This window comes from Scyliorhinus torazame, chromosome 19 (assembly GCF_047496885.1).
Source record: "Scyliorhinus torazame isolate Kashiwa2021f chromosome 19, sScyTor2.1, whole genome shotgun sequence".
NCBI lineage: Eukaryota > Metazoa > Chordata > Chondrichthyes > Carcharhiniformes > Scyliorhinidae > Scyliorhinus > Scyliorhinus torazame.
In genome coordinates this window covers 138,120,602-138,147,786 of record NC_092725.1, presented here as the reverse complement: position 1 = coordinate 138,147,786, position 27,185 = coordinate 138,120,602, and the positions used below count along the sequence as shown (strand labels likewise).

At 47.4% G+C, this 27,185-nt stretch overlaps 2 protein-coding genes across 3 annotated transcripts in view; one reads left to right on the top strand and one right to left on the bottom strand.

Annotated features, from left to right (window-relative positions):
- Positions 1 to 27,185, bottom strand: part of immp2l (inner mitochondrial membrane peptidase subunit 2) — a 674,197-nt gene that overhangs the window by 310,563 nt on the left and 336,449 nt on the right. The window lies entirely within an intron of this gene.
- LOC140396554 (leucine-rich repeat neuronal protein 3-like) overlaps positions 1 to 27,185 on the top strand; it is a 71,668-nt gene that overhangs the window by 5,035 nt on the left and 39,448 nt on the right. The gene's annotated exons all lie outside the window — the stretch shown is intronic.

Here is a 27,185-nt window from a genome sequence, read left to right as displayed (position 1 = left end):
TTCAGCGCTGGTTGTTTGGCAGTGACAGCACATCTGTAACAGGCAATTTGCTGCCGCGCCAATATCATTATCAAAGAAGCAATGTAAATGAAATTATACTTGTCACTAGAAACACTGTGTACCAGTGCTTAATTTTAATCCTTTGACCCCCCCCCCCCCAAAGAAATGCTTTGAGTCTTGATTTTTGGCATTTGATGAACTGAAGTACCCAAGCTCATTCTGTACAACTTACATTTATCTAGGGTTGTTAACATAATAACCACTCACTCTGTAGCCATCACAGAAGATGAATGAATGCAAAGTAATAACACTTGGGATAGGTGATAACAAAAACGCATGGTTCAAAATACAGATTTTGATGAGGTTTTCAAAGGTAGTTAAAGAAGTAGAAATGCAAAGCACTTAAGGGAGGGTTTTGCAGAAAGTGATGGAACAGATAGAGGGTGATGCAAAGGAGAACTGGGACTAAGTACTGGGGCATGGACAGGGAAGCAGGGGTTTGCAGAAATGAGGATGGAGGGTGGGGCAATAAAGGGATTTATAACAAAGAAATGAAAATCACTTATTGTCACAAGTAGGCTTCAAATGAAGTCACTGTGAAAAGCCTCTAGTCACCACATTCTGGCACCTGTTCGGGGAGGCTGGTACGGGAATTGAACCGTGCTGCTGGCCTGCCTTGGTGTGCTTTAAAAGCCAGCCATTTAGCCCAGTGCTAAACAAAGACGAGGAATCTGGTACTTTGGGGAAGTAAGGAGCCAATTTGAAGGGAAAATGGAACTGAATACCTGAAAGGTTGCTGGTGGCAAAGTTTTACAACACTTGCATTTGATGTGGACTGGGGCTCAAGGCGCCATTGGAGGAAACCAGGTTTAGTATTGATGAGGGTGAGATCAGGCAAGAGGCTGGCAATATTGCGACTGTAGAAGCAGACACTTGCTAACGGATAAAACATTGCTTTTCAAACTCAACTGAGAGTTGAGTAAGACACTGAGATTGCAAACGTGAGATGTGTTTTTTTAAGAAGGAGGTGGTGATGGCATTTTTTGGAGGGTGGCGGCACAAAAGCTCCACTGAATATTACTTATGTAAGTCGCTCGATGCTCTGACACTCTTTGGAACCGTTACTTGTAAAGGAAAATAGGGACAACTCCTTCGAACAATGGGCCAACAGAAGAAATAATGGCTTTTCTTTTGTGGGGCTATACCAAGTTCTTATTTTCCATTTTTTTTACATGAGAGGACAGAAGAAATATGCAACCAGCTGTGACAGTATCAGGCAGGAGTCCAAAAACAACAATGTACAAAGACAAAGGCCAAGGAGGAACACACTTAGAGTAGGCCAAAAATATGGAACAGAATTTGTAACTGTGAAGGGGGATCGGCAGCTAGATCTCTAGCTGCAGCTACAAAAGGAAATAACTTACAAAACCCGGCTTATTAGCATTCCTGGGAAGAGAAACAACCTCTATTTACACAATGTGATAAAAAAGTTCCAAGGTGCTACACAGGAGTGTTAGCAGACACCATTTTCAACAGATGTCTTTGGGCTTCTGGATCCCAAACAGGGGTCAAAATATTTTTCTCCCCCAAGAGCTCTTCATGAGATTTTCTCAAAGGCTACTTTCTGATGTTCGGGAGCTCCATTTTCATTCTCACTAACTCCTTTATTCGGCCATTACTGTCAACCATTTATGTTAACATACGAAGTATTTGGACTCGCACTGAAGCAGAATTATAAGAATTCATCAATACACATAATAATCATCACTCCTCCATTAAGCCGAAAGCCACAGAACACAAGGAAAGCATCTTTCCTAGGCACCAGAGGATTTAAATTGGCACTAGAAAACAACAGGCATAAGTTAGCAGCAAAAGTTTTTCTTTTCAAAATAACTGGCATACACTTCCACACACACAACACTCGCAAGCTAAACACACCCTCCGCAGACTGGTGAGGTCGCAGTTAATGTATTTTCATCACATATTCACAAAACTGGAAGACTTTAATCAGGCAATTACTACTCTTCTTACTGCACCTCCGATCTCAATTTCAGAAATAACCTTTACAAAATCATTGAGCTAGCATCAATTGCTGTTTGGAAAAGAGTGTACCAGACCCCACACCCTTTGTGTGTACAAGTGTTTCCTCATTTCTGCTTCCGGGTTTCAGATTACGCTCCCTAGTCCTAGACTATGCAAAATTAAATAGTCACGTACCACATCATATTTCCTTCATTGTAACAGGGGCCACATTTGCAATATTTCACTGACTAATGAAGGACTTTGGGATCTCCTGAGGTCTTAAAGAACACCACAGAAGGTAGTGTTCATTGCTGTTTGGGATCTTAGGATGTGCAAAATGTTGATTTCAACACAGTCACTGCACCACAGTATGAGGAATGCCTTGAAGTGTGGGAACACACAAGTGGAAACCTTCCTTATGAAATAAAAACGGTTGAGGATTACATTTTCCAATTAACACAGTGTACATTACAACATCATCCTCAGCATTTCCCCATGCAGCATCGCTAGCTCCCGAGCTTGTGCAGCCTTCAGCTTGTGTTTCACATTCATTTTCAAGGTCTTCACTACCTCAGTGCCATCCAGTTTTCCAGGCTCCCAGTTAGCTGAATATTTCTTTGTTGACAGGTCTAAAATTGTTTTCTCTCTCTCTCCCTGCCCCCTACACCGCCCCCCCCCCCCCACCCCACCCGCCAGCCAGCCAGCCACCTTCGCAGCCTCTTGCCACATTTCAACCTTTCCATTTCCACACACCACTCCCCCACCATTTTCAGCCTGTCCCCTGTCATAATATCCACTCCTGTATATAATGAGATGCAGACAGGCAGTGATTGACACACAGGATAACCAATGAACACACACGACACAGAACAACCAATCACCAGACAGGACACCACCACTATAAAGCCCACAGGGCATTAAGACTCTCTCTCTCACAGGACACAGCTACTGAGATAGTTAGAGTGCCCAAGCCAGTGAGAACCATCTCCATGAGGTAAAGAGTTAGTCTGGTCAAGCCAGTAGGAGGTTAACAGTTAGATTGATCAACTCACAGTGTCAACTCACAGCAGACTATGTACAGCAATCAGGAAGTTCAATAAAACAGTATTGGACCATCTCCTGTGTCGGAAGCCTGTTTCTAGTTTCACTGAATCCAGTTGCAGTCAACGTTGAACCAATTCACTTAACACATCCCCCCCCCCCCCCCCCCCCCCACCCACAGCCTTTCTCCCTGTAATGTCCTGCATGGGACCTATGGGATGGGAATGCTGGTCCCCCCCCCCCCCCCCCATTCACCTTGCGGAGTACGAGCTACCCCTGCAAGGGGCAGGGTATCTCAATTACCCAGTGTATATAAGGTCGGCCAGTAAGGCTCAAAACAAGCAGGGTCCACCGGAAAGTTTTATTTTGAAAATAAAACTTTGTTCCTGGCTTTACTCGGTAGTCTCCCCGTGTCCTGATTAAACTTCGCCTTTACCTCCTCTGCCACCAAAGCAGCTACTGCCTCATCATCTCTCCCACCTGCAGACTCTCCCTTGTCTCCACTCCCGCCCCTGTAGCTGCTTCCTTGCCGCTTCTCCCCCCGCCGTCACTCCCTTGCACTTCACCCCACAGCAGCAGCTCCCTGGCCACCTCCCCTGCCCTCCAGTCGCTCCCTCACTGCCTCGCCCTACTCCTGCAGCCTCCCTCACCGCTGCTGCTCCAGTGTCCAGGCCTCAGGCTGAGCACTGCCACTCACTTCCCCACTCCTCGCCCAATCACAGACTGTTTCTCTTCCTGTGTTTGGTGACGGTCAGCTTCACGGATTCTGTCTCATCTTCTTCTGGGGGTGACTTGTCTCTGACTGGTCGCCCCCGTGATTGAATTTTCCTGGGCATTTTTGGGGCTTTCCAGAAGGAGGGGGTGAATTTGCCTGCTGCCTCCTGTGTATTTTGAATGATGGTCTGAAAGCTTTTCATCACCAAGTCTCGTTCTCCTCCAGGAACTCTGCTCATTTCATGGAAATCGGCAAACACTAAAGAATTGAGATTTTATTCACTTTCTTCACTGTTTACAAAAGTACTGTAATGTCATAGAATCATATAATTCCTACAGTGCAGGAGGCCATTCGGCCCATCGAGTCTGCATCAGCCCTTGGAAACAGCACCCTACTTAAGCCCACACCTCCACCCTATCCCCGTAACCCGGTAACCCCACCTAACCTTTTTGGACACTAAGGGGCAATTTTAGCGTGGCCAATCCACCTAACCTGCACATCTTTGGACTGTGGGAGGAAACCGGAGCACCCGGAGGAAACCCACGCAGACATGGGGAGAAAGTGCAAACTGCACACAGACAGTCACCCGAGTACAGAATCGAACCGGGTCCCTGGAGCTGTGAGGCAGCAGTGCTAGCTACTGTGCCACCGAGCCACCCCAGTAAGTACATTGTGGAACAGACCGACAAATGGCATATGTCCTTTTTCTGTACTTGGGAAAGCGTGAGAAAAAGTGCCATTAGTCATAGAATCATAGAATTTACAGTGCAGAAGGAGGCCATTCAGCCCATCGAGTCTGCACCGGCCCTTGGAAAGAGCACCCTACTTAAGCCCCATGCCTCCGCCCTATCCCCTTTATCCCCGTAACCCATTAACCCCCTAACCTTTTTGGACACTAAGGGCAATTTATCATGGCCAATCCTCCTAAACTGCACATCTCTGAACTGTGGGAGGAAACCGGAGCACCCGAAGGAAACCCACGCACACACGGGGGAGAACGTGCAGACTCCACACAGACAGCGACCCAAGCCGAGAATCGAACCTGGGACCCTGGAGCTGTGACCCTAGTCTGGTCACAATGTGTTTAGAATCTATTCAGGACGTATACAGGTGAAAATGGGAGAGCCAATATTGTCCTATATATTCTAACTATGCCATTTACTATTGACGGTTCTTGGTTCATGAATATTACAGTCACCAGCGCAATCTTTTATAAAACTCTTCCTGTTCAATTATGAGTTATAAATGAACAGCCCATTCAGACCTTGAAGAGGTCTCTTATTGAGCAGAACTGTTTAGTGAAGTAAGCCTTTAAACAATTTATTTTCACAAACACAGTGATTCATTCCGCTTCTCGGAAGCAGCAGTTTGCTGGAGTTCCAGAGGGAAATGAGCTGTGATAGAAATCCTAGTTCATCTCCACTGAGATAGTGGTTTATAAATTTACAACATGGGTATTTGGTAAATATCCTGATTTATACGTCTGCCTATTCTAATTAATCACATATGATATGCAATCAAGTTTTAGATTAATGCAGTAAATGGGTCAATAACCGTCAAGTTCCTGAAGCTCTGATGCTGGTATCCGGGATGTCTTGTGCTTTGTACATATAGAGAGGTTCTTATTTTGCATGAAAATTCTATCAGCAAATCTGCAGGAAAAGAATCTATTTTGTTTTTAAATGACTTGCCTTTCACTGGAAAACCTCAGTTGTACTATTACGGAACCCTTGATCCCTTTGTAAGGGTTTTCAGATCGCAATAGAAAAGCAGCTTGATGCACACGTGCATATTGATTTGTGCGGGACACAAAGTATCTATGATGGCCAATGACAATCTCGGGTGCTGTGTACGATTTTGGTCGCTTTTTTACTTAACAAAGGATGTAAATGCATTGAAGCAGGTCAGAGGAGGTTCACTCGGTTGATACCTGTGATGGGCGGGTGGGTGGGGGGTGGTGACGGTTATCTTATGAGGGACGGTTGGGAAGGCTGGATCTGTATCCGTTGTAGTTTAGAACATTGATTTATAGATTTCATAGAATTTACAGTGCAGAAGGAGGCCATTCGGCCCATCGAGTCTGCACCGGCTCTTGGAAAGAGCAACCTACCTAAGGTCCACACCTCCACCCTATCCCCATAACCCAGCAACCCCACCCAACACTATGGGCAATTTTGGACACTACGGGCAATTTATCATGGCCAATCCACCTAACCTGCACATCTTTGGACTGTGGGAGGAAACCGGAGCACCCGGAGGAAACCCACGCACACACTGGGAGGATGTGCAGACTCCACACAGACAGTGACCCAAGCCGGAATCGAACCTGGGACCCTGGAGCTGTGAAGCAATTGTGCTATCCACAATGCTACTGTGCTGCCCCAAATTGAGAGGTGATCTTTTTGAAACAAGGAAGATCATAGAATTTACAGTGCAGAAGGAGGCCATTCGGCCCATCGAGTCTGCACCGGCTCTTGAAAGAGCGTCCTACTTAATCCCACGCCTCCACCCTCTCCCCGTAACCCCACCACATCTTTTTGGACACGAAGGGCATTTATCATGGCTAATCCACTGCACGTCGTTGGACTTTTAGAGAAAAACGGGACACCTGGAGGAAACCCACGCAGACACGGGGAGAACGTGGAGACTCCGCATAGACAGTGACCCAGCGGGGAATCGAACCTGGGACCCTGGAGCTGTGAAGCAACTGTGCTAACCACTGTGCTACCTTATTGCCCCAATGCTGAGGGGATTTGACAGGGTGGGTGCTGAGAGGGTGTTATCCCCTTGGGGAAGAGACTGGAACCAGGGGACACCGTTTAAAAATAAGAAGGAGATGAGGAGAAATGTTTTCTCTCAGAGAGTGGTGAATCTTTGGAACTCTCTCTTCCCCAGAGAGTGGGGAAGGCGAGTCGATAAATAAAGTAAATAAATAATCTTTATTGTCACAAGTAGGCTTACATTAACACCGCAATGAAGTTACTGTGAAAAGTCCCGAGTCGCCACATTCCGGCACCTGTTCGGGCACATGGAGGGAGAATTCAGAATTCTCAGCCGGTACGGGTATTGAACCCACGCTGCTGGCCTTGTTCTGCATCACAAACCAGTTGTCTAGCCTACTGAGCTAAACCAGCCCACAAATATTTGAGATAGACAGGTTCTCGACAAATCAGGCAGTCAAAGGTTATTGGGGGGAGGCAGAACGTGGAGTCGAGGCCACAATTAGATCAGCCATTACCTGACTGAATGGTGGAGCCGGCTGAAGTGTTCCGAATGGACTGGCCCAGCTCCTGACTCGTAGGTTTCATACAACAGCTGCAGTATTTCACAACAAGAATCGAGGCAAAGAGACAAATTTATCCGCCAAGCATGGTAGCACAGTGGTGGGCACTGTTGCTTCACAGCGACAGGGTCCCAGTTTTGATTCCCTGGGTCACTGTCTGTGCGGGGTCTGCACGTTCTCCCTGTGTCTGCGTGGGTTTCCTCCGGGTGCTCCGGTTTCCTCCCACAAGTCCCGACAGACATGCTTGTTAGATGAATTGGACATTCTGAATTCTCCCTCTGTGTACCCGAACAGGCGCTTTTCACAGTAACTTCATTGCGGTGTTAAGTAAGCCTACTTGAGACAATATTATATTATATTATCAATCAAAATAAAATTTGGAAATATTTCATATTTACAAACCCATTGGATTCATTATGAACACAGTAGCAGGAGCCTGCCAATCAGAATTTGGCATATGTTGATACTGTGAATTTAGTAGTAAAGAGCAGCATGATGTGGCATCATCTTATTAATTGTAAAGATTATTGGTATCCTTATACCGTGGGGTTAACTTGAAATGCGGAACCTGGTTTTGAGAACATTACCTGCAATCTCTGGAGAAATACACTACATTCATTTCTTTGGCTAATTAAAGTAATTTCTATTAATCGGTTGTACAAACCCACTCACATGATTTATCAGAAGTGTCAGGATTCTGCCTCAGAGTTGACAAAGCTGCGTTAATGAAAATAGTAGCATAATTAGCTTATTTTTAAAACAAAGAAACTAGAGTTGCCATACTGTGGTCACAATTACCATCTATACACACACAACTGTAGCTAGTTTGTCCCTGCTCTAACTTCCATTTGAAGGATATAACTCGTGTGGTTATTTCTTTGTGCTACTCAATTACTTGTGATATTTGCCCTCAGGTTTTCTTTATCCATGTTGCGGGCAGAGCCACTTTTACTCTTTAATTCAAGCCTTTTGGGTTTTCATGGCGTCTTGCTGCTAACAAAATATTAAAGAAAATGGTTGCTTCATGGATTCACTGTTACTCGCAGAAGCAGAACAGTGTGACAGCCCAGGAGGCCTAAGTAAGGTCAGTTTCCTCATCACATGAACATGACGCTGCGGAGAAAGATCACAACAATTAATCAAGTGGCAGGAGAATAACAAAAGCAAAACACTCCTTTTTAAAGGTCCGTGCAAACAAATGCTTTTTCTCCTGTGGAGCTCCACTCTATAATGGCTTCACTGAACACTGCCAGCAAATTGCTCCGATGAATCCCAACTCAGAAAACTCCTAATTTTCACCTTTTACCATGCTGCTCAGCTGAGGAGTGAAGTGAAAGTGATGTTTCTTCTTAACGAGGGAGTGATCTTCTGATGAAATAGCCCAGGCCGCTTTCACACTCCTGCCAGCATTTGGCTCGAGAGCTGTTTTGGCAGAAGCCGATACGGTCACTTGAGTACACATCTTGATTATGCGCAATGCAATTCAATTGTTAACCTTTTGCGGGTCCAGTTGGTACAAGGGTTTGAGAGAGAGGGCAGCACCGTGGCACAGTGGTTAGCACTGGGACTGCGGCGCTGAAGACCTGGGTTTGAATCCTGGCCCTGGGTCACTGTCCGTGTGGAGTTTGCACATTCTCCCCATGTCTGCGTGGGTTTCACCCCCACAAGCCAAAGATGTGCAGGTTAGGTGGATTGGCCATGCTAAATTGCCCCTTAATTGGAAAAAAAATAATTGGGTATTCTAAATTTATATTTAAAAAAAAAGAAAAGGGTTTGAGAGAAAATTCAGTCCATCTACTTTTACCCAGCTTCCTCCACTGGCCAATATGTTTTTTTAACCTAGGTTATAATGAAAGTTCATTTCTTCCACAGCTTCAAAGTCTGAAAGCTAAACGTTCCAGCTTCATTACACCATAAGTAGAAATATTTCTGTCTGGTAATCATCAAACTTTACAACAGGCAGATTAATCAATGTGTCAGCGCATCCCGGGTGGAATCTTACAATATGATAGCACAGTGGTCAGCAATGTTGCTTCACAGCGCCAGGGTCCCAGGTTCAATTCCCGGCTTGGGTCACTGTCTGTGCGGAGTCTGCACGTTCTCCCCGTGTCTGTGTGGGTTTCCTCCGGGTGCTCCGGTTTCAAAGAACAAAGAACAAAGAAATGTACAGCACAGGAACAGGCCCTTCGGCCCTCCAAGCCCGTGCCGACCATGCTGCCCGACTAAACTACAATCTTCTACACTCCCTGGGTCTGTATCCCTCTATTCCCATCCTATTCATGTATTTGTTAAGATGCCCCTTAAATGTCACTATTGTCCCTGCTTCCACCACCTCCTCCGGTAGCGAGTTCCAGGCACCCACTACCCTCTGTGTTAAAAAACTTGCCTCGTACATCTACTCTAAACCTTGCCCCTCTCACCTTCAACCTATGCCCCCTAGTAATTGACCCCTCCCACAAGTCCCGAAAGACGTGCTTGTTCAGTAATTTGGACATTCTGAATTCTCCCTGTGTACCCGAACAAGCGCCGGAATGTGGCGACTAGGGACTTTCACAGTAACTGCACTGCAGTGTTAATGTATCCAACTTGTGACAATAAAGATTTTTTTTTTTTTTAAGTGTCAGGCTCGGACTGAAAACCGGCGTGTAGCTCTCCAGTTGCTCAGACCAGGGGCGTCATTCTCCGACCCCCCAGCGGGTCGGAGAATGGCCGTTGGCCGCCGTGAATCCCGCCCCCGCCGGTTGCCGAAGTCTCCGGTACCGGAGATTGGGCGGGGGCGGGAATCGGGCTGCGCCGGTTGGCGGGCCCCCCCCGCTCAATTCTCTGGCCTGGATGGGCCGAAGTCCCGCCGAGAAATTGCCTGTCCCGCCGGCGTATATTAAAGTAGGTATTTACCGGCAGGACAAGGCGGCGTGGGCAGGCTACGGGGGTCCTGGAGGGGGGCGCGGGGCGATCTGACCCCGGGGGGGTGCCCCCACGGTGGCCTGGCCCGCGATCGGGGCCCACCGATCCGCGGGCGGGCCTGTGCCGTGGGGGCACTCTTTCCCTTCCACCTCCGCAACGGTCTCCACCATGGCGGAGGCGGAAGAGACTCTCCCCACTGCACATGCGCGGGAAACTGTCAGCGGCCGCTGATGCTCACGCGCATGCGCCGCCCGGGGATGTCATTTCCGCGCCAGCTGGCGGGGCAACAAACGCCGTTTCCGCCAGCTGCAGGGCGGAAATCCCTCCGGCGCCGGCCTAGCCCCTCAATATCGGGGTTCGGCCCCCAAAGATGCGGAGCATTCCGCACCTTTGGGGCGGCGCGATGCCCGTCTGATTGGCGCCGTTTTGGGCGCCAGTCGGCGGACATCGCGCCGTTGGGGGAGAATTTCGCCCCAGTTTTCTCCCCAGATCTTGAGCCTCTTTAAAGAAAAAAAATGAGTGGGTGTAGCCATCACTCTGGTGGGGTGGGGTCTGATAGAGCCGGCACCAGGCTTCACAGAAATCGAGGCGCCATTTTTAAGAGGTGCCCCAATCAGAACAGAAGTGTTAATCCGCCCCCCTCACTCCGGACAATAGCTCCCTCACAAGGACATTCATTGGGGGTTCCACCACCATTCCGGATGTATCGGCGCCGTTTCGCCATCCCTCCCTCATTGCCTGCTCTCCCCACCCGCACAAAAATGGAAAACGCTCCCAGCCATGAGGCTCCCACGAGGGCCTGCCTGGCACTAACCAATGGCACAGGTTGGCACTGCATGAGGCAGTGCCATGGGACAGTGCTAGGCACTGCCTGGGCATGTCCCTCCACCCCCCCCCCCCCCCCATCCCCCACACTCCCCTCCCTTGGGCGCTACTTACCCTTTTCCTGAATCACGTTTTCAAAAAGTTGTTGTAAACCTTGCTGAAATCACGTTGGGGGGGGGGTGAGAGAACCATGTGGGGGGGGGGGGCGAGAACCATGTGGTGGGGCGGGGGGGAGAACCATGTGGTGGGGCAGGGGGGGGGGAGAACCGTGGGGCTGGGGGGAGAGAACCATGTGGTGGGGCGGGGGAGAACCATGTGGTGGGGGAGGGGGGAGAACCATGTGGTTGGGGGGGGAGAACCATGTGGTTGGGGGGGGAGAACCATGTGGTTGGGGGGGGGAGAACTATGTGGTTGGGGGGGGGGGAGAACCATGTGGTTGGGGGGGGGGAGAACCATGTGGTGGGGGGGGGGGAGAACCATGTGGTGGGGGGGGAGAACCATGTGGTGGGGGGGGGAGGAGAACCATGTGGTGGGGGGGAGAACCATGTGGTGGGGAGGCCCGTTAATAACATTGACATTTATTGTAATTCATTTAAATGGGGGCCACTCCCTTTGCAGGCATGAACGTCGCGACGTCGCTGGCAGGAAGCTGGGAAAATTGGGAAACGCAATCTCTCCGGAGAGAATTGCACTTCCCGATTCCCTCTCAACTTTCCGCCCGCAGCTGCATTCTCTCTGACAGCGATCATGGGCTGAAATCGCCCCCCCACCCTACATATTGCATCTTCAGTTAGAACAAAAGTGATGCATATATACCATACAGCAGTGTGTTCAAAGGCAGACAGTGATACAACACCAATTTAACTCACTCTTTCAGGGTCAGCATTGTCTGTCATTTTGACTATCTGTCAAGTTTTAGGATTTTCAGAATAATAATTTGAGGGAACTTAACGGACAAGATTGCTCTTTAAAACTTAAAGATAAAACATCACGGGCAAAAAGAGAGATGACTCATCCATTATGAAGGCTCCAAGAAATAGCCTGAGTCAAGTGGGTGCTGCAAGAAAATGTGGCAATACGCAGAAATATTTTGTCTGGGAAATCATCTGCCGCACTTTGTTGAGCTTTTGCAACCAAATGGTTGCCAACATGGATTTCTTTTCAAAAAATTGGCATTGTAGATCTGTAATAAAAAATTCCGTAAAGGAACTCATAATGCAAGGTTCACAGTTGCTGAATAACATGTGGTCTAGCCGTGCACTGTGAGGCTGGACCTGTCTGCGGTGTTCGCCAAATAATAAAATGGAGGCTTGCTCCTCTGATTTCTGATAAGGTAACATTTTGTGAATTCCTGATCCCAGCCAGCTGGACTGGAGAAGGCACTTTTCCCAAGCGAGAGAGAGGAAGAATTGCTGGCGGAGTCAATCTGTTTCATTCTCACACATCCCCTGGTGATCGTCATTAAAAGTGGCACTACAAGACTCCAAGGAATGCTGCCTGACATTCGAGGTGGAGAACGCTTTGAACGGGAGAAAATGTCGAACAACAAATGTCACCGCAATTTAATATACCTGTTTTTAGGCTTACTTACAAAAAAGTCCGTATTAAAATAAACAAAGCTGCAATTTTTCACTTAGCAAGATAATAAACCTAATTTTCACTTTCTACAGTTTGGTTAACCAAACTTTTGTATCTTTGTGTGAGAATTTTGGATGGGAGCTCGTGTGACCCAGTGACAGTTTCCTGATTGTTGGACCCGAAGCTCCGGGTTTATATTAAGGTGGACTTTTTGTAAGTAACCCTAAAACAGGTATATTAAATTGCAGTTGACATTTGTTGCTCGACATTTTCTCCCGTTCAAAGCGTTCTCCACCTCGAATGAAAATGAAAAAAATGAAAATCGCTTATTGTCACCAGTAGGCTTCAAATGAAGTTACTGTGAAAAGCTCCTAGTCGCCACATTCCGGCGCCTGTTCTGGGAGGCTGGTCTGGGAATTGAACCATGCTGCTGGCCTGCCTTGGTCTGCTTTCAAAGCCAGCAATTTAGCCCTGTGCTAAAGATCTTTAGACTGTGGGAGGAAACCAGAGCACCCGGAGGAAACCCACGCACACACGGGGAGGATGTGCAGACTCCGCACAGACAGTGACCCAAGCCGGAATCGAACCCGGGACCCTGGAGCTGTGAAGCAATTGTGCTATCCACAATGCTACCGTGCTGCCCCCAATATGTGGAAGGAGTCTTCGTAACGTGGTTTAACAGGCTGATAATCAGATCGGGAATCTTTCCACCACTTCCCCACTAGTCCCCAAAGACATTAAAGTGTGTGCACTTATGAAAAAAAAATTATTGGATGAGATGAAAACTCTGCACAGTAAGTTTCTTAATTACTTGCAAATATCTTTCGGGTAAGAGGTCACAGGCTAGAGCTACAGGAAAAACATGATGCATAGCGCCTTACTAAGGAAAGGGTCAAATTCAATTGGCGCATTCAGCGGGCTCTTAAAGTCTGCTGAACGGCACATTTAGCGGGCTGTTCCTAAAGAACCCACTATTCAACGGGACTTTGCAGTTTTTTTGAGGAGACCCTCTCAGTAATTTCCTGCACTGGCGAGCAATCGGGGTGCAATTTTTAAAGGCAGCCCCTATCCTTTTGACACACCCCTCCTCACTTCACCCAACCTACCTCTCCTGGGGCCCTCGAGCCCCACTCCCCCGACACCACCTCTTCTGGGCAAGGCCCCTCCGGACCCAACCCCTGTCCTGGGCAACCTAGCAGCTGGGCACCTTGGCACTGCCAGCCCAACACCATAGCAGTGCCACCGCCAGCCTCGCAATGCCAGGTTGGTACTGTGCGGATGCTGAGCGGTAGTGCCAGTCAACCCTGTCCAGTGTCCCGACAGCCCGGGGGCTTCGACTCCCCAGTGAGACTCCCCCCCCCCCCCCCCCCTCCCGAGGTGCCAGCACAACTGGTTCAGGATTTTGTGAACATGTACCAAACTGTGGCCGTCGAACTCTCCCTGGCCAGACTGTTGAATCCCGGGCCCCAGGTGAATTGGGCGAGCACAGTTAAATGAGCCTCACGGTTTTTAAACAAGGTATTTTCTTGCTTTGGCAGAGAAAAGTGTTCATAATTTAAAAACCTGGTTCTAGTCTTTGCACAGTTCTATCTAATTTGTGCATGTCCACTGACACCACTTGTATGAGCCGAGAAAAGTAAAGTTTGCTGAAGGGTTGAAAGTCTAATGTTGTACAGCCATTGGCTGCCCCGAACACTCAATATTTACAGTATGGCCACCATTGTCGGCAGCTTGCAAAAATCATGGACATTACTCATTCCACTACTCACTGCCTTTTAAACTTGGACTGCAGTGAAAAAAAGCTACTCCTAAACATTAAGTGTGTGACTCTCCGACCCCCCGCCGGGTCGGAGAATCGCCGGGGGGCGGCGTGAATCCCGCCCCGTCGCTCCGACGCCGGCTGCCGAATTCTCCGCTGCCGGTTTTTGGGCGGGGGCGGGGATCGCGGCGCGCCGGTCGGGGGCCGTTGGCAGTGGTGTCCCCCCCCCCCCCCCCCCCCCCCAGCGATTCTCCGGGCCCCAATGGGCCGAGCGGCAACCCGTTTTCAGCCAGTCCCGCCGGCGTGGATTAGACAAGGTCCATACCGGCGGGACCTGGCTCTGAGGGCGGCTTGTGGAATCCTCGGGGGAGGCAGGGGGGGATCCGGCCCCGGGGAGGCCCACACGGTGGCCTGGCCCGCGATCGGGGACCACCGATTTGCAGGCGGGCCTGTGCCGTGGGGGCACTCTTTCCCTCCGCACCGACCTGTGTAAGGCTCCGTGATGGCCGGCGTGGAGAAGAAGCCCCTCAGGAATCGACACGCTGGCGCTCCTGCGCATGCGCCAACTCACGCCGGCTGGCGGAGTCCCTTCGGCGCCAGCTGGCACGGTGCCAACCATTCCAGCACCGGCCTAGCCCCCGGAAGTGCCGAGGATTCCGTACCTTCCGGGCGGCCCGACGCCAGAGTGGTTCACGCCGCTCTTCGGCGCCGGTACGGCCCGCCCCGCCGATTGCGGGAGAATCCCGCCCTAAGTGTTTGAGGAGGAAAACACAGATGATATGCTGCAATACCACATCAACTCTTTACGCCCAAGAGTAGACCGACCACTAAATGCGCGAGTGCACTATATAATATTGAGCAAAGTAACTTGTCAGTCATTCTAAGAGAAAGTCCATTCAACTTTATTTGAAAGATATATTGATCTCAGAGAGGGTGAGTAACAGCACAATGTTGTATGGCCAACAAAATAAGGAGGGGCTGTGCTTGCAAATAAATGTAGTTTGATTATGGGATACTCACTTTATCCAATCACCGGGATGATTAACTTCACTGTTGCCTAAACCATCAAACAATGTGACTTTTATTTAAATGTGATTATGTATTGATTTGAATGTAATGCTTACTGTTCCACTTCTAGTTCCAAGCCAAAATAGACAGTATTGCAATATCAAAGATGAAGCACATTTGATAATAATGTCATGAATCACTCCTGTAGAACAGAATATAGTCAAAAAAAAGTATCAAGTCAATAATTCAGTATTTGCTGTTCAATCAGTTGTATGGGAGCAGTTGCAAGAGACATCTAAGCATAGATGTCCAGTATTCCATTATTTACGCATTTTCTTTTCCATTGCGGCAGCAGCAATTTATCTACAGATAATTTTGCCCTAACTAGACCACAGTATGGTCTAGACTCGGAGTTTGCAAATGCTCACCTGTAGCAAAAGCACAATCTGAAAACCAGCAAAGTTGCTAAAGTCCTCTGTTCTTCATGTGGATTTTACCCCACCCCCATCCATAGGATTTACACCCTGTTGCTCTCTTTGGTTGGCTCTGAATATGGCGGTCAATATGGTCGCCTTTCTTGCGAATAATTTTGTTTGCTCTAGAGTCGCCAGGTATCTCTCGATACCGCCACAAGGTTCAAACCCGAATACTGATCAAAGACTCGATACACCAGTTAGTTAGTTCAAAGTCAGTACTTATTTATTTACACACACAGTTAAATATACTCATGCACGAAACACTACAGACGAAACTATCACTACTGCTAAAGCCTATACTTAGCTTCGGGCGCCCACTCAGTCAGAGGAACAGTGGCCGTTGTTCGGTTCTGAGGCTGCTGGGGTCGAAGTGGTGAAGGGGAACAGCTAAGGTCGGCTGTCTGGTAGCGTGCGTTGACCTTGGACTTACTTGTTCTGGTACAGCTGTTGGGCAGGTCTCTCCTCGGCGAGAGCCGAGTCCAAGAGAACGATTCTCTCTTGGGGGCTCCTTCTTATACCCAAAGGGGCTTCGCGCTCTTTTGGGCGGGCCTTGAACTTGGTCCCAATCAATTGAGCCATTTCTTGATCATTCCTATTAATTTCATCCAATAAAGGGGTGGGTGCCCTGATGGCTGGGCGTGTCCTAGGTGGCCGTTGGCCTGCTTCGTTTCGGTCTCCTCTGGCGCCGGGGTGTCTGCCTTAGTATTGGTTACTCAAACGTCACTCTTTTGTTCCCGAAGAAGGGCCATTGGTATGCTAATAGGCCTACAGTTTTGGTCTTGTCTGGGAGCTGCGGCTCCAATATACAGACAAACCCTGAACCTGCTTGTTTTCTCAGCATTGTCCATTTTCCCTGCAATCTTTGCAAAGTGTCCATTTTGTAATCGGGAAGTGGCCATCCCAGATGGCTACAACCCCCACCCCCATCCATAGGATTTGAAGTTCCATTTTATTAAACAGGTGTCATCATCCAAAGCACACGTGTTTTGAAACAAAATTATGATAAACATTTAAAATTGGTAGCCAATGTTCGGGACTTTTAAAGAAATGGGGACGAGTAGATAACTGTGTTCCAAAGAAATGAAACCAGGAATTGTTTTCAGCCTAATGCAGAGAATCCAATCTGGGGGAATCAGCTAAAGCTGCAAGTGGATGGTTTGGAGGCAAGGAGTTTGCTATATTTAGCATTTGGAAAACAAATTAATCTGAAAGCGAAAAGCTGTAGCACATGAAAGTAAGTAATCTGTCTTGTTTGATCCTTTGCATGTCACTCACAATTCACATAGAGGTGCACTTGTACAAAAAAGGAGAATCTATCTGCTTGGAGCCCAAGGCAGATAGTATCACACATCTGCCAAATTGCATCTCTTTGGAGCCAAATCCAACTCAGTGTTTGGCAAAAATGTGTATAATGCTCCATGTAGCTACTTTGGAGATTTAATCTAGTTGTACATGCTTGAAACTTGCCTACCTGCGGATAACTATATTTTTAAACCATCCTCTAATCTTATCAGAAGATGTCTCCCTGTCCATTGCACAAATTATTTACTGATCATGCGCAGTCATATCCAGAGCCTTCTTACCAGCCCTTCAGTTCCACAATACAAGAGACCTGTCCAATAGCCACACAATGGTGGTGACAGTTCTTCTTATCGAGTAGAAATTAAACTCGGAGAATTGAGCTGGATGAAACTTATACAGTGTCCCGGCTTCATTTGCAGATCTCAGGTCTGCACATTGAGTGCATGGCAGTATCCATCTAATTGTAGCCTGGCTGGCTATATGACATTTTCAACAAAAAGTAATGATGTGTTTCATGTTGGAACTTGCAAGGTTCTCGATACATTTCTTTGTCGAGTGATGCACAAAATTAACCTAGTACAAGTCAACACAGGCCTGTAGAGTGAGTACCTTCAATTTAAATCAGAACCTGACTACCTAAAAGCATCTGAATTCGTCAGCAAGGAAAATTGCATTTTCAAACCCATTTTTGGGAGATGTACCAAATTATAAGCCCAGCAAATGGGAACCTGAAACATCACAGGACACATAGTGTTAGTATAGTGATATAGCATAGTATAGTGATATAGCATAACATAGTGTTATAGCATAACATAGTGATATAGCATAACATAGTGTTATAGCATAACATAGTGTTATAGCATAGCATAGTGTTATAGCATAACATAGTGTTATAGCATAACATAGTGTTATAGCATAACATAGTGTTATAGCATAACATAGTGTTATGGCATAACATAGTGTTATGGCATAACATAGTGTTATAGCATAGTGTTATAGCATAACATAGTGTGATATAGCATAACATAGTGTTATAGCATAACAGTGTTATAGCATAGCGTTATAGCATAGTGTTATCGCATAGCATAGTGTTATCGCATAGCATAGTGTTATCGCATAGCATAGTGTTATCGCATAGCATAGTGTTATAGTATAGCATAACATAGTGTTATGGCATAACATAGTGTTATGGCATAACATAGTGTTATAGCATAGCATAGTGTTATAGCATAGTGTTATAGCATAGTGTTATAACATAGTGTTATAGCATAGTGTTATAGCATAGTGTTATAGCATAGTGTTATAGCATAGTGTTATAGCATAGTGTTATAGCATAGTGTTATAGCATAGTGTTATAGCATAGTGTTATAGCATAGTGTTATAGCATAGTGTTATAGCATAACATAGTGTTATCGCAAAGCATAGTGTTATAGCATAACATAGTGTTATAGCATAACATAGTGTTATAACATAGTGTTATAGCATAGCATAGTGTTATCGCATAGCATAGTGTTATCGCATAGCATAGTGTTATCGCATAGCATAGTGTTATCGCATAACATAGTGTTATAGCATAACAGTGTTATAGCATAGCGTTATAGCATAGCGTTATAGCATAGCGTTATAGCATAGTGTTATAGCATAGCATAGTGTTATCGCATAGCATAGTGTTATAGCATAGCATAGTGTTATAGCATAACATAGTGTTATCGCATAGCATAGTGTTATAGCATAACATAGTGTTATAGCATAACATAGTGTTATGGCATAACATAGTGTTATGGCATAACATAGTGTTATGGCATAACATAGTGTTATGGCATAGCATAGTGTTATAGCATAACATAGTGTTATAGCATAGTGTTATAGCATAACATAGTGTTATAGCATAACATAGTGTTATAGCATAACATAGTGTTATAGCATAACAGTGTTATAGCATAGCGTTATAGCATAGCGTTATCGCATAGCATAGTGTTATCGCATAGCATAGTGTTATCGCATAGCATAGTGTTATCGCATAGCATAGTGTTATCGCATAGCATAGTGTTATCGCATAGCATAGTGTTATAGTATAGCATAACATAGTGTTATGGCATAACATAGTGTTATGGCATAACATAGTGTTATAGCATAGCATAGTGTTATAGTATAGCATAGCATAGTGTTATCGCATAGCATAGTGTTATCGCATAGCATAGTGTTATCGCATAGCATAGTGTTATAGCATAGCATAGTGTTATAGCATAACATAGTGTTATAGCATAACATAGTGTTATAGCATAACATAGTGTTATAACATAGTGTTATAGCATAGCATAGTGTTATCGCATAGCATAGTGTTATCGCATAGCATAGTGTTATCGCATAGCATAGTGTTATCGCATAGCATAGTGTTATCGCATAGCATAGTGTTATCGCATAACATAGTGTTATAGCATAACAGTGTTATAGCATAGCGTTATAGCATAGCGTTATAGCATAGTGTTATCGCATAGCATAGTGTTATCGCATAGCATAGTGTTATCGCATAGCATAGTGTTATCGCATAGCATAGTGTTATCGCATAGCATAGTGTTATCGCATAGCATCGTGTTATCGCATAGCATCGTGTTATCGCATAGCATCGTGTTATCGCATCGCATAGTGTTATCGCATAGCATAGTGTTATAACATAGTGTTATAGCATAGTGTTATAGCATAGCATAGTGTTATAGCATAGTATAGTGTTATAGCATAGCATAGTGTTATAGCATAACATAGTGTTATAGCATAGCGTTATAGCATAGTGTTATCGCATAGCATAGTGTTATCGCATAGCATAGTGTTATAGTATAGCATAGTGTTATAGCATAGCATAGTGTTATAGTATAGCATAGTGTTATCGCATAGCATAGTGTTATAGTATAGCATAGTGTTATAGCATAGTGTTATAGCATAGCATAGTGTTATAGCATAGCATAGTGTTATAGCATAGTGTTATAGCATAGCATAGTGGTTAGCACAGTTGCTTCACAGCTCCAGGGTCCCAGGTCCGAGTTGCGGCTGGGTCACTGACTCTGCGGAGACTGCACATCCTCCCCGTATCTGCGTGGGTTTCCTCCGGATGCTCCGGTTTCCTCCCACAGTCCAAAGATGTGAGGGTTAGGTGGATTGGCCATGATAAATTGTCCTTAGCGTCCAAAAAACGTTAAGTTGGGGTTACGGGGATAGGGTAGATGCGTGGGCTTGAGTAGGGTGCTCTTTGTAAGGGCCGGTGCAGACTCAATGGACCAAATGGCCTCCTTTTGCACTGTAAATTCTATGAAATGCTCATTCTTATTTCCACTAATAATGGGAAGAAAACTATCTGGAGTTTTTTCTGACGCAGTCAGTCACAAGATCTGCTAGTTCTTGACATTAGGACTGGCTGAATCGAGGTCTAACCAGCCTCAATGTTGACATCGACAAGCTAATCTGGTGGATTAGAGAATTTGTCCATCCAGTGCAGTTTTTAAGTTTACAAGTGAACATTAATGTGAATGTAGATCTGTATCCTGGGAAAAGGATTTGGACTATATTACCAGGACACCTCGAGGCAATTTTTAGAGGGTCGGAAGTACCAGGATTAATGGAAGGGAAAGGAGCTGTTGTGGTCGCCTTTGCCATATTGATCGTCCGGGGGTCAAATTGTATTGAAGTGGAAGTCAGAAGATCCGCCTAAAGTATCGACATGGTTGGGGGGTGTTGCGGAATTCCTTAAACTTGAGAAAATTAAGTTTGTCCTTCGTGACTCAGATGGGAGGATTCAGGACGAGATGGAAGCTGTTCTTGTCTCTATTTACAGATGTTTGTTGCCAGCGGGTAAGGGGAGGGGGCTGGGGGGAGATAGTAGGGGAGGGGAAAAGGGAAAGGATTATGGAAATAAGTGAAAAAATCTAAAATTAGGAGAATCGTATTTCGTTTATTTTGTTATTGAATGATTGTTTGTTGTTATGTATATCCTGATTTGAATAAAAATGCTTTCATAAAAAGGAGTTGGCCCAATTTTTCAAAACCAATACTTCTTCTGAGCTTCTTGCCTACCGGGAGTACTGATAGGAACACGCTCTTAAGAAGTTTTTTCCCAAAAGGTACTAAATGTTTCAGCGTTCCTCAATTTATCAATTCTTCTAGCCGTGAATAACTTATTTGCTTTGAAAGATAGGCTCCAAGAAAAGATGAACCAGCTGAGGCAATCTAAGGAAGCTAAAAGAAATTTCTATGAATTTATATAACACTTTTCATATCCACCGAATAACCAGAGCTCTTTACAGCTAAAGAAATAATTTTGAAATATACTTCATTACAATTTTCGGCTTCATAAGATTGTTGGGCTGGATCCTCCCAAAAGGAGACTCTGTCCCAACGCCGACATACAAACGGTGGAGTTTTACTCCAGAGATTCCTGTTAAAAAAAAAGTTGACCTAATTCTCAGCCATGCAGGAGTTTTAGCTGTGGATACGGGCCCCCGTACTTCCGGTTCGGAGTCCACGTATACACACAGCGGCGACCTCCAGCGACCGCGCCAAGCTCCATGGCAGACTCAGACTGCAGAGGCAGACAGAAAAATGAGACCCCCCGCCCGATCGGCTGCGCGCCCGAGTATCTAACCCCGCAGATCTAATCACTGGCTGCCTACAAGGGCCCCCCCCCGGTCTCCAATCCGCCCGCCCCCGACCAGGGCATTGCGGACTGAGTCCGCAGTCGCCACGCCAGCATCCCGACCAGCAATAGGTGGTTGATTCCACGCCGTCGGGAACTCGGCCGGTCGGGAGCGGAGGATTGCTGGGCGGGCCTCTGGCAATGCCCCCCCCCCCCCCCCCCCGTGGCGCGGCGTTCTCGGCGGTCACACCGATTTTTGGGTCCCGGAGAATCGCTGAACCGGCGCCGGGCCTGATTGCGGTGTGAAAGTGGATTCTCCACCCCCGCGCTGGCGCGGGGCTGCGGAGAATCCAGCCCGAAATGTCTTGGGACACTGGGCGCGATTCTCCGCTCCCGCGCCGGTTGGGAGAATCGCCTGGCGCGCCATTTTTCCCCGCGACGCTGGTCCGACGCCCTCCCGCGATTCATCCAAGCGGCGAGAACGGCCCCGTCGAGTTCTGCGTGGCGCAGGCTGGAGAATCGCCCGGGACACCCATAATGGCGATTCTCCACTACACCCGCTATTCTCTGGCCAGGGTGGGCCGAGCGGCCTGCCCAAAACGATGGCTTCCCGCCAACACCATCCACACCTGGTCGCTGCCGGCAGGAACAGCGCGGGAACGCTGTGGGGGGGCGAGTGGGGTTCTTTCACCGGGGTAGGACTCAAAAGGGGTCTTGCCCGTGATCGGTGCACACCGATCGGCGGGCCGGCCTCTCTGAAGGAAGACCTCCTTTCCTCCACGCCCCGCAAGATCCATCCGACATCTTCTTGCGGGGCAGCCTCGGGGAGGACGGCAACCACGCATGCGCGTGTGACGCCAGTTACGCAGCAGATGACGCGGCGCCGCTTTTATGCGGTGCCAATGCCCGGCGCGTGCTGACGACGCTGCTTTCGCGACATGCCCCCCGAGTTTCCCGCGGCCCTGATCCTAGCCCATTTTCGGGCCCTGAATCGGTCGAGATCGGGGCCATTTCGCGCTGTCATGAACCTCGACGGCGTTCATGACGCCGTGGGCACTTAGTCGCGGGAGCGGAGAATCGCGCCCACTGTCTTTACTTTAGGATAAAATGAAAGTGATCATATGACCTGTTCTGAATTCTACCTGACACCAAACCTCGGTGGTTTTATTGGTAAGAGATTAAAAAGGGCCCAGATTGTCTTCCAGGCAAGGAGGTGCATGGTGTTTCCATTTGAAGACAATGGCAGCAGACGGTAGGTTAACCATGAATAGATCATTCTCCCCGTGTCCATGTGGGTCTCACCCCCACAACCCAACGTTGTGCAAGGTAGGTGGATTGGCCACGCTAAATTGCCCCTTAATTGGAAAAAAAAGAATTGGACGCTTTAAAATTTAAAAAAAGTGACTAGGCTGAGAGTCTCCAAAGCCCCAGGAAAGTGTTGAGAATGTCAGATTGTAAACAGTTATGCTTTAACCTGTCCATTTCTTTCCAAGGCAAAAGAGTATCAGGGTCCCAAGCTAATCAGCATTTCTACCTGGATACAAGGCCCATGTGATGATGTTACCATCAAGATGGGCTTTGAGAGCGGAAGGGTCTGAGGTCTGAAAACCCGGACGAGGTTAGTCTGCCAAGATCTGGAAGAGGGACAACAATAATCACTTATTGTCACAAGTAGGCTTCAATGAAGTTACTGTGAAAAGCCCCTAGTCGCCACATTCCAGCGCCTGATCGGGGAGGCCGGTACGGGAATTGAACCCACGCTGCTGGCAATGTTTTGCATTACAAGCCAGCTGTTTAGCCCACTGTGCTAAACCAGCCCCATCATCTATAGGTAGCAAGATGCTGTGGTTCACCATGAAGGTGGTTGCTCACACTAGCATTGAAAAGACTATATTTGGGAGCAGTTCAAACAAGGCTGGAAGACTTGCCTAGCTTGTGCTAGAGAAAGAATTTCCAGGGAAAAAGGTGACCATGAGAAATAGTTCTGACATTATAAGTTTCCAGGCTGAGGAAGGAAAAATAGCCTCAGGAGCTAAGAATCAGCTTTGACAGCTTGCGGGATAATTGGACATCTACTTAAAGGACAGCATGAAGTATATCTGTGAGTGTGGTTATCATAGAATTTACAGTGCAGAAGGATGCCATTCGGCCCATCGAGTCTGCACCGGCTCTTGGAAAGAGCACCCTACCCAAGGCCAACACCGCCACCCTATCCCCATAACCCAGTAACCCCAACCAACACTATGGGCAATTTTGGACACTAAGGGCAATTTATCATGGCCAATCCACCTAACCTGCACATCTTTGGACCGTGGGAGGAAACCGGAGCACCCGGAGGAAACCCACGCACACACGGGGAGGATGTGCAGACTCCGCACAGACAGTGACCGAAGCTGGAATCGAACCTGGGACCCTGGAGCTGTGAAGCAATTGTGCTATCCACAAGGCTACCGTGCTGCCCCTAGCAGGCTATGGTTGTGAAATGAAAAGGGAATGTTCTGTATTATGGTTTAAAGTATAAGTTGCCTACAAATATTGTGTTTAGTCAATCGTGCTTTAAGTCTTTAGTTATAGTAAAAGTCTTGAAACGTGAAATCTTGCTGTGGCATCTTTTCAGCTATTGGGAATGAATTTTTGGTCGCATTGCGTCGGCACAAATCACATTACACTGGGAGAATAGCGGGAAAAGCCCGAAATGGGATCTGCGGCCGGCAGATCTGCGTTCTTAATAGAGTACAATGCTCCTGGCCCACTGCAACTGGATTTGGTTCGTGCCCTCACTGGGGGTGAACCAGATTAGCAAATTAAAAGCAGCATTAAGCAACATTACGATATTCAAAATCGGCTTTAAGCCAAATTCCTCCAGTTCCCGCTATTCTCTCACCCACCGGTGCAACGTTAAGCCGGCAGGATTCACTACTGGAGATCAGGTATGACCACTATATCGGGGTGGCTCTTGGGACAGAGTAGCCCCTAGCACTGCTGCTGGCACGCTGGCAGTGCTAACCTCACACTGCCAGGCTGGCGCTCTCAAGGGGTGGGGGGGTCTGAGAGGGGCAGGGCCTGAAGGGTGTGGTGTCACTCACTTGGGGGAGACTGGTACTGGCATATAGGGGGGGGGGGAGAGCTGATGCTGGTGAGAAGGTGGCAGTTTTGCTCGTGAGAAGGGGGGTGGGGCATGAAGGAAGCCCCATTGGGTGGGCCCCAATGCCAGTGATTCTTGGGGGAGGGTTGATGCCAATGAGGATGGTGGGGGGATGATGGTGGCACTGAAGCCCTGAAGGTGACGATGGTGGGAGGTGGGGGGGGGCCTTTACTGCCACTTTGAGATCAGGGCCTTTAAAATCGGTGCCCCGATCTCGGTGAAGGCAGGCTTGTCGGAGTGTTTAGGCCACGTCCCTCTCGGTGCTGGTGAAAATCACATCCCTGTTTTCCACCCCCCCCTCCAAAAAAATGTCTTGATGGGAATCGTGCCGGAACAGCTGGTGCCATTTCGCACCGATTTCCACGTCCGAAATTACACGTGGGAAAATTCCACCCATTGACAGGAAGTTCACATTTATTTTTACAAGTTATCTGTCTCTTAAGGAGATTGTAGCAACTCACTGTTGTAATGTAGGGCACCTAATTTGGGCACAGAAAACTCCCAAGTAACAGCAATATGATAATCTTTAAAAAAATAATCTTTATTAGTGTCACAAGTAGGCTTACATTAACACTACAATGAAGTTACTGTGAAAATCCTCCAGTCGCCACAGTCCGGCGCCTGTTCGGGTACACACAGGGAGAATTCAGAATGTCCAATTCACCTAACAGCGCGTCTTCCGGGACTTGTGGGAGGAAACCGGAGCACCCGGAGGAAACCCACGCAGACACGGGGGGAATGTGCAGACTCCACACAGACAGTGACCCAAGCCGGGAATCGAACCTGGGACCCTGGCACCGTAAAGCACCAGTGCTAGCTACTGTGCCACCCTAACGGCCTTGTCGCGACCTGTGTCACGAGCGACAAATCCATACAAACGCGCCCAATACCTCCAACAGTACTTCACTCCCTCGTACTGCATTGGAGTGTGAGCCTTGGGTTTTCTGCTCAAGTCTTGAACCCACAAACGTGTGACTCGGAGGTGGGAATATGATCAATTTAGCCACACGGATACAAAATTGAAAGAAAAATGTTGTGACGATTAGTGATAGGCCAGAAGATTGGGAAAATTTTAGAAACTAGCCAAGAATCGCAAAAAAGGGAGAAAATAACTGATGACAGTAAAAGCTTCGCAAAGTATAAGAAAAAGAAAATTGTAGCTAAAGTAAACTTTGGTTGCTTAGTAGGTGAGACTGGGGAATTGATAAGAGGAAACGAGGAAATGGCAAAGACTTTGAACAAATATTTTGTATCTATCTTTATAATAGACGCCAGTAAAACTAGCCCCAAAATAGTCAAAAAACAATTACTGTCACTAGAGAAAAATAATGGAACTGATGTGTGCAAGAAACGAGGAAGACAGAAAGCAACAAACTATAGACCAGTTAGATGTTAGTCTAACATCTGTCATTGGGAAATTGCTGGAATTCATTACAGAATGCTGCAGTGAAGAGATATCTGGGTCACCTTGTACGTGAAACAAGATAAGTTAGCATGCTAATGCATCAAGTAATTAGGAAGGCAAGTAGAATCTTGGCCTTTATTGCAAGAGGAATACAGTATAGAGGTAGGGGAAGTCTTGCCACAGTGGTAAAGGGCATTGGTGAGATCACACCGAGGGTACTTAGTGCAGTTTTGGTCCCAGTGGCATCCTGCACTCGAGCAATATTTCAGTGAACAGGAGTACGTGAGATTCGGGAGCACGCGAGATTCGGGAGCACGCCGCCGGCAATCAAGCAGGCAATTTCGCCTGATAGGAAGCCAATTGAACAGAACTTTACATTGCCCATCTGCTTTTACCATTGGCGGGCATGCTGATTGGCCAGGCAGCATTTATGCTGCAGCTTCTACCTTGATCAAGGGCAGAATGTGGTGTCAGCGCTAAAATAAAATATTAAAAAGTTGCTTGGGGGCTGAGGTTTGTGTTTGATGTGCTGCCTAGACACTCATCGCCGAGTTTTAACAACAGTGTGAAAGTGCCCACCGATCGTCGGGCCGTCCTCTCTGAAGGAGGACCTTCTTCCTTCCGCGGCCCCGCAAGATCCGTCCGCCATCTTCTTGCGGGGCGGACTTGGAGAGGACGGCAACCACGCATGCGCAGGTTGGCGCTGGCCAACCCGCGCATGCGCAGATGATGCCCGTTATGCGGCGCCAGCCGCGTCATCTATGCGGCGCCGCCTTTACGCGGGCGACAAGGCCTGGCGCGTGTAGATGACGCGGCCCCGATCCTGGCCCATTGTCAGGGCCTGAATCGGTCGGGATCGGGGCCATTTCTCGCCGTCGTGAACCTCGACGCCGTTCACGACGGCGCGGCCACTTTGGCGCGGGAGTGGAGAATCCCACCCCTATTCTCTCGCTTGCTTTGCAAATCGCCATTTTTTTCTTTTCTTTCGTTTTGTACTGTGCATCTTGATTTGAAGAAATTACCACGAACTATAACTGTATTTTAAATTAATTTCAACGATCTGTATTTGCGAAAGACAATCGATCTGACTACCTTACT